General features: G+C 43.8%; 1 protein-coding gene across 2 annotated transcripts in view; it reads right to left on the minus strand.

Moving 5' to 3' along the window:
• Positions 1-10,693, minus strand: part of ZNF319 (zinc finger protein 319) — a 101,128-nt gene extending 90,435 nt beyond the window's left edge. The window contains exon 1 of one of the 2 annotated variants that reach the window (XM_069217394.1): positions 10,585-10,693. The gene's annotated coding sequence lies outside the window, so the exon portion shown is untranslated. The remainder of the gene's footprint in view (positions 1-10,584) is intronic. The other variant, XM_069217395.1, reaches the window with a different exon arrangement.
• Positions 10,694-10,932: the final 239 nt, after the last annotated feature.

Below are 10,932 nucleotides of genomic sequence, written 5' to 3' on the forward strand. Positions count from 1 at the left end.
TTCATCACTTCGGGCAGCAGCACTGAGTAGGTGGAAAGTGCTCCACGTTGTTGTGTTGGCATGGGTCTTTACCGCAAATAATGCAGGAATGCCCTTGCCGTTTCTCCTCTTGCCTCACATGAGGTGTTGAGACAGTTGCCAATAAGTTAAATCTTCTTTCAGTGTCCCTCAGACAGAAGGTGTGTTCATGTCTGACAGATCTGTTCATGATTCAGATGTAGATGCAGATGCAATCCGGTATGGTTTCAGGTCGCGAGTGCACCTAAGAAGTTCCCAAAAAGGGTGCCCATCATGGGACATTCCTGCAGCAGTCATCTGAAATATCTTGCTGATGTATCCATCCACTACGAGCAGCCTGTAGACGTCATGAGAAGGTAAGTCTTTTATGTAATCTGACATTTCACAGCACCGGACCTTAAAAGTTAAGCTTCAAAAAGCAACTACAAATCAACCTGGTTATGAAAAGTACACAGGAGCTTTTCTATTGGGAACCTGGTCTTGTTAGGAATGTACTCTGTGCAAGCTTGGTTCATTATTTCTTTATCATGCTCTCACACCTGACAAGGGGCCCATCTTTACTCCACAGGCTGCTATGTGCTCCCTATCCCCCTTCTTTCTGTGGAGGTTGCCTTAGTGCCCTAACTAACTTGCCCCTCCAGTGCTCCCTCTTCCCATGTCTCAGGCTTCCAGGGTCAACAATTTGCTTAAGTGTTCCACCAGGTCTCTCCAGATGCCAACATCGTTCTCCAGTGCTCAGTAAAGGACCGCTGCAGCATTTTACAGTGATCAAGCTTTGCTTTTGGGTCCATCTGTCATTCTAGTTAGTGCAGTGTCTCAGTATTGACCCCACATCTCACTGTTGTTTCTGTTGCACCCCAGAGATCTACTCCCTCAGCCCTCAAACCCAGCTACCAAGAACTGCCTGCAATATCCTTATCATAAACTTCTGGAGATTCAATACAGTAGCCAACCTTCTGAGCTCCAACACTGAGAAGCTCTGACATAGTGTGGCTTCGTCAGATGTCACTTCTGCCAAGTTGCAGCTCCTTGCGTAAGCAGGCCAGCAACTTGCATACCTTTCCACAAGGCTAATCAACAGCAGCTCTTTTAAGTGCTCCTAGACTTAGTCAAATGCTAGAAATGGTGAATCGCCACCAGTTGAACTTCCACACCTGGAACTCAAGAGTCCAGACCCTCTTTGGTACATGAGAGAATTCTGTACAAAGTAGTGTTCAAACCTCCAAGTATTTACCCTTCTCTTGTGGACAACACCAGCTGGTCCAGGTCACTGCAGAATTCACAATCAAGGACCTGGGTGGTTGAGGAGCCTCCTCTATTCATAGATGTTAGGCCTGGAAAAAACTACTTGGCCACATGTTATGATTAAACAGATTTTATCAGAGAAAGCTATCTTTAGGGTCTACTGGCATATTATGGCAAGAGAGCTGGAGATGGCAAAGAACATGTGTTCTGTTCATTCACAACATGAATGAGCAATAAAGATGCCTTTAAATCTTATTTCTGACTTGTCATATTCGCTGTGCATTCAAAAGGTAGAGGCCAAATGTTAGCCTCTTTCTTCTTACTAACTGTACAAATTGCTGTTTATTTTATCCTGGAAATTGGGATTGCCTTTCCTTTCTTTGACAACAAACTTAGAGGATTTTGTAAAGTGAACTGTCTGACAACAATTGTCAAGCGAACGGCTGAGGATGTCTGTTATTTTCTAACATGCAACATATTTAAGTAGCTTGTAAATTAACAGTACAGATATTTCAAAATCTATCAGCAAATAGGAAAGCACATTTTTTGTAATTCAACAATGTGCTGGAAACAATGATTTGTATAGGATCAAAACAAATCAGAACTTTGGCTGTCATTATGAATATGGCGGGTTGGCCCGCCATGCTGGCGTTGGCAGGTAAAACCGCCAGCCGGCATGGCGGGCTAACCTGCCACATAATGAACACGGTGAGGACCGCCATCGGCAGCCCTCACTCACCGCCAGGCTTCCTCTGTCAGGCAGCCTGGCGGCAGGCAGAAACATCATCCGACAGGGCAGCTGTGCTGCTCCTCAGATAATGTTTCCTCAGTCACCAGCCTTTCCCTGGCGGGGAGGCTGGCTGAGGGGCTGCCCTGGGGCACCCCTGGGGGCCCTTGCACTGCCAATGCACTTTGCATGGGCAGTGCAGGGGCCCCGGTGCAATGCCCGTCTTGCAGGTCACTGGCCGATTTTCAGGCAGTGATCTGCGCGACGGGTGCAGCTGCACTCGCCGCACAGAGGCATTGGGGGTGTCCCGGCCAGGCCTTCCTGTGGGCCGGCGGGCAGAAACATTGTTTCCGCCCGCCGGCCCACAGGAAGGTTCATTATTTGGCCGGCGGGGATCCGGGGACGCTGGCGTTCAGTGTTTTGACCACCAGCATGAACACAGCGGTTGTTACCGCAGTGTTCATAATGAGGGCCTTTATTTGGTGATGTGCAAATTACAAATATTTGCAGAAAACAGATTTCCAAACATTGTTTGTACGCTATATAGTTTTATCAATAAAAATGCATGTCAGTAAGAGATTTTGTAGCCATTTCAATTGAAAATGTTCCAACTGTCAATTGTAGTGTGCTACCACATCATGCTATGGTAATATATTTATTAAAAGTTAGAATTTTATACATGAACTGAGACCTATTCCTGAACTCACCCCAATGACAATGCTATTAGTGAACTAAGAGGAAAGTCAGGGGTCATGCATACCTTACTTGTGTTCTAGTTTCACGTTATACATTGGATCACAGAGTAGATAATTCAAGTCACTAGGCCTGCCGGTCTGGTAAAAAACGTATGCTTTTGAGGCACTGATGTGCCTGACCTGGTGTGAACATCTCATGTTGTTGACATGAAAAACTACCACACTCACAAAGAAAAATGGCATCAGGGAGAAGACATAAGCATGTGTATATGCAGGTTCAAAGTGGACCCTTAGTAGTTTATCACACTACTAACCCAATGTGGTCAGACTGCAAACGTGGCGTTCCCTGGACTCCATCAATTACTTTTTCAGGCTTGCAACAACGAACACATGTGTGCCTCTGTCCACACAAGTAAGCACTGCCATTACATGCGCCAGACATGATGAAGGAGAAAGAACACAATTGGATGAGACTGCACAAAGAGGGGGCAGTTTGCCTTCCTTCCCTTCAGGGATGCAGGTAAAAAGGATGACTACTGATTTTGCTGCCCCCACTGTATCTCACTGCCTTGGTAGCACGGCCACTAGTTATACATGACTAAAAGCATGCATTTTTGGGTCCCATTCTGATGTCTTGTCACTGTAAATAGGAAAATCCTCAGTTGGTCTCTATGATCGTCAAGCTCAATTGGGGAAAACGAGAACGGGGTATCCCAAAACATTGAGGGCAAGGCAGCATAGCTTTATCAAGCCCTGCACAGGACTTGCATCCCAAGCAAAGCTAAGTTGAAGAGTCATGAATGGGAGAGTAACACTTGGAACTATTTCAATTATAATCACTAGGGGATACTTATAAAAAATAATTTAGGGTTTTTAGACCAACATAGGTCATAACATGTGGAGATAAACAGAAGTGAATGGAGAAGGCACAGGGTTTTCTGATGGCCACTGAAACTTCTGAGGCACACAGCACTTGATAAGCTACAGACCCACTGTGACACAAACATCTGTCTGCTGTGTGTATGTTATCATAGGGCACAACATTTTCTTACAGACAAGATTTGCAACTGTGGAGCAGCAATGCTGCTTCGTAAATATTAATCTCTAAATATTCGATTATTCAACACTCCCCAACATTCACAATTCTTAAGACATATATTTGGAATACAGTGTGACGTGAAGTGTACTACTAACCTGTTTTCATAAACTTGTTGATAGGAAACCTCACCAAACACCACTTAAAAAGGTAGACAAACGTTTCCAAACCTGCTTTTGGGTCCCCGTGCAGTGCTTAGTAGGCCCTAGAGGTCAGCTGAAGATCAAACAGGACATCATCTTTAAAAGTTCCTCTGTGCTGGGAATACGTACACTAAAAAGCAATGCAATTGTTGGACTGCTTGTACTTTGCTGATTTCTGTTAGGAGCTCCCTTGATAAGTACTCTTTTTGGACTCCTTGAGCCTAAAGCCAATATTGGAAGATTTGACTAAGGTTCTGACCTTGTCCTCATCCTCCACTTTATTAGAAGAATAAAAGGTAATTTGCGTACTGAATAAAAGAATGGAAAAAGAAGCTTATTTGCTCTTCCAGCGTGGCCATATTTGTTGGTCATGGGATCAGGAACTTTCAACTATGACAGTATTTGAGGAATGGGTCAGCCAGTGGAAGAGAGGTTTACCTACCACCAATAAGTATTTTAGCTTGAGCATTAAGAAGAAGTGGTCTCTGGTGTCAAACACTATGGATAAATCTGATCCAATCAGCATTCCTACAGTCCCTCTTCTAATGGTGAAGTGTACACAAAGGGCAGCAGGTGAGACTGTTTCTGTACAGAGATATGAAGCATGATTTCAGGAGATCGTTCTCCACCATGTACTGTTAATGCTGGTTTGCAACTACTTCCTCTACAGCTTTTTAAAAAAAAAATTTTTTTAAAAAGTTGGATGTAGGCTGAAAGGTTTCAGATTGTGAAGGGAGTAAAATAGCTTTTTGAGGCAGGGCTGCCACCTACCCCCTTCCCTTGCCGACAGCTGTGAAAACAGGGAAGCAAGCAACCTGAACCCTGGGATGCCAGTGCAAATTTATGTTAGAGACACCCCCAATGGGGCTCAGATCAACTGAACGCCGTAAGAGGCATAGAAAATGGGATCAGCTAAGCATTTCCAAGCTATGGGACGTCTGGTGGGGTGGGGATGATCTCTTTCCCAGAATTGTGGGAAGTTAACTGACAAATGGTCATTTCCTGCACTACCAGCAACAGAGACCCATACTGCAGGGAAGTGGGGCCCTCCAGACTGAGGCGGCAGAATAATCTTCATTGGAATGCAGAGTGCTGGGTGCTCTCCTGATGAGACATGCAATCTCCCAGATATAATCCACCCCCCTTGAAATAGCCTTCTATCACTAGACAAGCTGAGAGAGAAATGGGAGTAAGACCTGTGTAAATTGGAAGATGACAGCTTGGGTACAGTACACATTTATCTGTACAAAGTGGCAAACAGGGTGGGTTTTGTTTGATTCAATTAGAACTATTCCAAAAGGCTTACTATATAGAACTCGACTATTCCCAAGGGGAAAGACTGACAATGATTCATGTTTAAGGGAATGCCGAGAAAGGGGCACCCTGAATCATACCATCTTGGAATGCCCAAAAATTCGAACATACTGGGGCAAGGCATGTGTCAAACTCTCGGAGGAGCTGGACTGTCAAGTGATGTTTAAGCCGCAATTGATTTCCTTAAGTATTTGGGGAGAACAATCCCTTGATCTCTACTACCTGCTTTTCTATAACATTGTCTTGATGGTGGCAAGAATAGATCTGAGTAGGTCACTACCATCCCTGCGTGAATGGGAAGATAGCATGGATTGGTGCATGAGAGCCCAAAAGCTAGTACACCAAGCAAGGGGATGCCCACGTAAGTTTGACAAGGTATGGGGCCCATGGAAAACAGCACAAGATGGGCTCTAATGAGGATTAGGTGGAGGGTGGAAGACGCAGCCCAGAATGTATTGGAAGAGCTCAAGAGAAAGAAAGAATGAAGGGTTAATTAGCCTCATGTACTGATTTGGCAGGACACACAGCCCAGCTTGGCACTCTTGTATACAGAACTATTAAATCAGTGCACAAACTCGATGAGGTGCCCCTTAAAGTTGGGAAGGGTTGACTATGCTGTAAGTTTATGAAAAAAAAAAAAAAAAAAAAAAAAAAACACACACCATACAAATATATATTTTATTTTTTTTCAAAGGAAGGGTTTTGCAGACTTTCAGTCTGGTTTAGTGAACCAAGTAAAACTCTACAAAGATGAGGTACCTAAACAATAGGAGTGCTACGTGCGCTGAGAAATGGTGAAAAAATTGGAGAAGTAGTGAAATGTGGTACAATATTGATTGCTTGCGAGACTGAGGATGGAATGCTTTTTTGAGTCTACGTAATGTGATGATGTAATAAAGGCAGAACCGTTTTACATAAGGCTGGCATGTCAGGCAAAAGCATACATAGGCAATTTGTTTCAATAGCGTGCATGTCCGTCTAATAATTGGTAAACCGCCGTGGAGCAAGCAGTTGGGAAAGGAAGTACTGGAATATTATCAACATGAGGCCCTCTTCAGTTAACTGTTGAAAACGTATTCTGTTGTGAACGTATTCATAACATTTTAATGCAGCAGACACAGATTGAGTGCTGCAAGATTTTAGTGAATGCTTTGCAGGCGTAATTCCAATAATAGATTATATGTTCTGATGGGACTAATAGTTCTGCATTAGCGTGTTAAGGAAGGATGATTTAAAACTGATTTCCGAGACCTGAAAAACGGTGCGATATATGTTGCCATGCTCAGATCTTAAACATAAATTTCAACTTCCTAGTATGCTTCAACTTAGGTTTATAAATGAGTTTCTATTTTTTTGTGTAAATACTGGATGTTTTAATTTCCCACATTCAATTGCTTTCAACTATTGCATGCCAGTTGATATAGAACAGTATTATTGATTCAATCCCCAGGAACTCAGCTAACATTTAAGATGTGATGAAACATAAAACCACAGAGTCCCTGTTTAATAAGCCCCTGCACAGCAAGTAGGTCCCACTAGTCGGGTTTCCGTACTTAGGAGCATCAAAGTCAAAGGAATGGTAACCAGTACCAGGTTACTTATCTATACCTAGGAATGTCTTGCCCGTTCATAGGAATAAGGCTCCGTCCAATGATGACAAAGTCCAGAATATTTACTTATTCAATCAATCAATCAGTAATTTGTTAAGCGCGCTACTCACCCGGAAGGGTCTCAAGGCGCGGGGGAGGAGGTGGTGCTACTGCTCGAAGAGCCAGGTCTTGAGGCGCTTCCTGAAGGTCAGGAGGTCCTGGGTCAGACAAAGGTTGACTTATTGAACACTTTATTAATGCCTTCCTTTAATGGTTTGAGCCTGCCAAAAAACTGCTCAACAATTGCTGTTGAGATCTGCGTTTCTCACATCTGTAAAGTTTACACCGCCCCTTTTGAGGTGCCTCCTGCACAGGATAACCCTCCATCCAGAAGGCATCAGTGACCAAGATATTGAGTCAAACCAACAGTACTCATTAGATACGACTCATGGCACCTTGATGAGGACAGCATGACTCCAAGATGTGTGGCTGGTTCAGCATCTTCCATCTCTACAACAAATCTAGATACAACTTTACTTGTACTTCAGTCTACAACAGTATTCACTAAGCAACTTAAGGCACCATCAGGCATATAACACATCTCTAAAACATGTAGTTGCCTGTAGATTAGCCACCTCACCAGCACATATAGACCAAGCTATACTCACATTATGCAGACAACTGACTTTCTACAAAGCTCTGGCACCATCATATGAACAACACTGCAGCACACCCTATAGTTGGTGAAACGTTTGCCACCTTAACAGTACATCCATAAACTATACCAATATCTGCACAGCAGCGTATGTACCAACATCACTGTTGCAATGAACTTAAACATACTATATGTAGGCAAATAGCACTTAAAACGTAACCACTTGAAGATGAGCCCTGTGTCATTGTGAACCCCAGCAGAAAGAGCCAAACAGCAGTCTTTCGAAACATGCATTAATTTACATATTGCTACAAAAAGACCCATGCCCGAATGAAGCTAGTCACTTACAATACAATCCACCACTAGCTCATACACTAATCTACTCAACCTTGCCATAACTATCTTACATGAAACCCTGAATCAATACAAAACCAAACCAAACATTTCACCGCTTTTACTCGGGTCAACGAGAATACAAGAAAGAGCTTTAAGTCTCTGCATATGGTGGGAATGTTCAATATAAATGCACTTAACATAAAAACAAAAGCAAAGTTTGAATTTGCAATGCACAAAGATTCTGTGTAATTTCCAGTCTATTATGAATCACAAAGTGAACCACTAAAAATTGCAAGAGAAAAGAGATGGTACTGACTGCCCTCTGTCACTCACGAGAGCATGCACAATTGCTGTGCTGCCATTTTGCAGTCACATATTATGAAATGGTCAGCGTCTGCTAAAGTAAGGCGATAAGCATTTGCAAAGCGAAATCTGACAAAATATGACAAGTTATACTCCACTTGTGCATCTGCAGACAATAAGAGGTGGATTTTACATTCACAATGCATGCTGCTTATGGCTTTTTGAACTCTGTCCATTAAACCTTGTTAAAAATAAAAAGCATACTTCGAATACTTAAATTCAGGGCAATCAATCATTCAGTAATAAAAACACAGGCACATTGCTAATGCTATAATGGAGGTCTTGCAATCCAACGCACTCCTCCATCTCAGCATCCACTATTTTTTTGCACAATCTCAATCCTGTTCTTGCTTTGTTAATATCCAGAGGCAGGGAAATCGCAAGGCTTTTTTTGCATTTTAATGCAACATTTATATAGTGCTTACTATGTGGGGTACAGAAGTGCCTGCTCTACAAAGACAACATTCTACATAGAGGTCAAAGCAGGCACGATAGGAAGGGCACCATGTGCCCATACTTTTATTTTTTTTTAATTATTGTTTGACAAAAACAATTCTGCTACTTTATATCAAGAAGCAACAGTCCTGGGTGGTTAAAACGCTGAAGTAGAGGGAAGAGAGTCTCCTGTGCTGTGAAGCCGAGGAAGTGACATACAGTTGAAGAAGATACAGGCCTTCCTGCCAGGGTTTCTACTGCCTGAAAGAAATGCATTTGGTTAATATGCAAATGTAAAGGATGCTTGGGAGCTATATTGGCTTTAACTGGTGCAGTCATTTGAAGAGTATTCTTTTTTTAGAGGTATTGTAAGGTGGCCTGATGAGCTGTGGAGTGTATACTTTTAATGGACAGTTATAAAAAAAAAAATGTTTGCACTAGGTACAGTCTGCACATTACTCAGATCTATATTTTAGAAGCACTTATTTTTAACCTTAAACATATTTTTTTTTGTGCACTTTGTGGCAGCCTCTCTGATAATGAGTATAATGCAAGTTGAAAATAATGACGTACATATTCAAGGTGCTTTCTACAACATGCTGGGACCTTGTAACATGAAAAACATGCAAGTTACTATTCCCACACTGCACCAACGAGAAGTAAATTATTTGGCTCTCTGGTTACACTCATGTTGTGCATGATGGCCATCGAATTGGGGCTGTCTTTTTTTGGGGAACTCAGCCCTTAGTGTGGTGGATAAAAAGGTGTGAGACAAAAAGGTGTGAGACAAAAACGCGGTTCACGATGTTCAGTAAGGTGGCAGTTTTGAACAGCTCTATTTATGGTATTGGTTGTGATCATAATTAACTTAAATGGCTACTGCGGCGGTTTCTAACACATGAGTTTGTAATGTGTGCCTGGCAATTCACAAAGTTAACTGGAAACAGACGAGCGCTTTTGTGCACTGCAAATTCAGTCTTTGCACTCATATAATCAGTTACACTGGCTTGGGCAAGTAAGCAAAGTTGTTTGTGCATCAGAACTTCTTCGCTGTGCAAGGAGTAGCGTAAAGAGAGAGGCTGGTTGCAGCGCAATACAAACAATTGGTTTACAACCATCGTCTTTTTTTACATAAGGTTTAGCAATCCTAAATGTGGCTAGACATGGGTATAAATTGCAATGTGCAGCCCCAAGCCCTGTAGAGGGGTAATTCGACCCCCACCCACCCCCCGTATAACCTGAGAGGCCGTTCGTCCTCCTGTCATGTTCTTTCCCTGCCAGGTCCTTTTTCCCTATACACGGCACTGAGGTGCTAAATTTTTAAAGCAGCTTTGAGAGCCACTTCAAGTAAAAGTTAGGCGTTCTGTGAAAAGTTCTAAAATGCCAGTGAATTCTGAATGAAGATGCAACAAAGTTGGACATCACAACGATGGATGTCGGAATACCTTCAAAACGTTTGCCCGTTTCTTCCCCACCTTAAAGTCTTCCTCCTTCCTGTCAACTCTGCTTGACCCACGCCCTCACCATTACTCTACAACCCCCAGCCTGCCAGGCCGGCCGCATTTACAGCCTGAATCTACTCCAAGATGCACTGAGACAATTAAAACGCCTAGGCACAACTTCTGATAGCACACCCACAATCTCCTCTTGAAGCCTTCTCCATCCCTGCCTGCACCAGGTCAGCTGCCCTCAACGACTGCCTGGACATGCCCGTTTCGGGCCCTCCGCTTCATTGGTCCGCCTGCTCCCTTCACCTGTTTTATCCACCGCTATCCTACCACCCATCGTCTTCTTATTCAATATGATACACGCACACAGGCACATCCAATTCGCTCCTCCCTGGCCCCACCCACGGCAGAGGTTGAGCTCAGGCCAGGGCCAGCGCCCCCTTTATTCCGCAATTCAAGGAGGGAGACGGTGCCGGCGGGGACAGTGCCGAGCGCTGCACGCCTTTCCTTCGTTCTTTACCTGAGGCCTTCGGTGCTTCCCGATCCCCGCGTTGGAGTGGCGTATTCTACCGGCAGCAGGAGGAGGAGGAGGGCCAAGCTGCGTGTCACCAACCTCCAGAGCGAGTGACAGGGATGGGGGCGGAGAGTTGGGGGCCGAGCGACCTCTGCCGGGCACAGCAGGATAGGACAACTCGAGCAGCCCCCTGTCAAAGAAGCTCACTTAAGCAAAAAAACAAACTGAAACAAACTCAGCCCTTACAACGACGTGGACGTGCAACTAAAGTAAAGCGTAAACGATAAGCCATAAGAAAGTGAAACTCGAGGCCGTGTTTTGTGTGTGTGTGTGTGTGTGATGTTCCGTGAAAAG

The sequence above is a fragment of the Pleurodeles waltl genome, chromosome 12 (genome assembly GCF_031143425.1).
Source record: "Pleurodeles waltl isolate 20211129_DDA chromosome 12, aPleWal1.hap1.20221129, whole genome shotgun sequence".
In the NCBI taxonomy this organism is placed as follows: Eukaryota; Metazoa; Chordata; class Amphibia; order Caudata; family Salamandridae; genus Pleurodeles; species Pleurodeles waltl.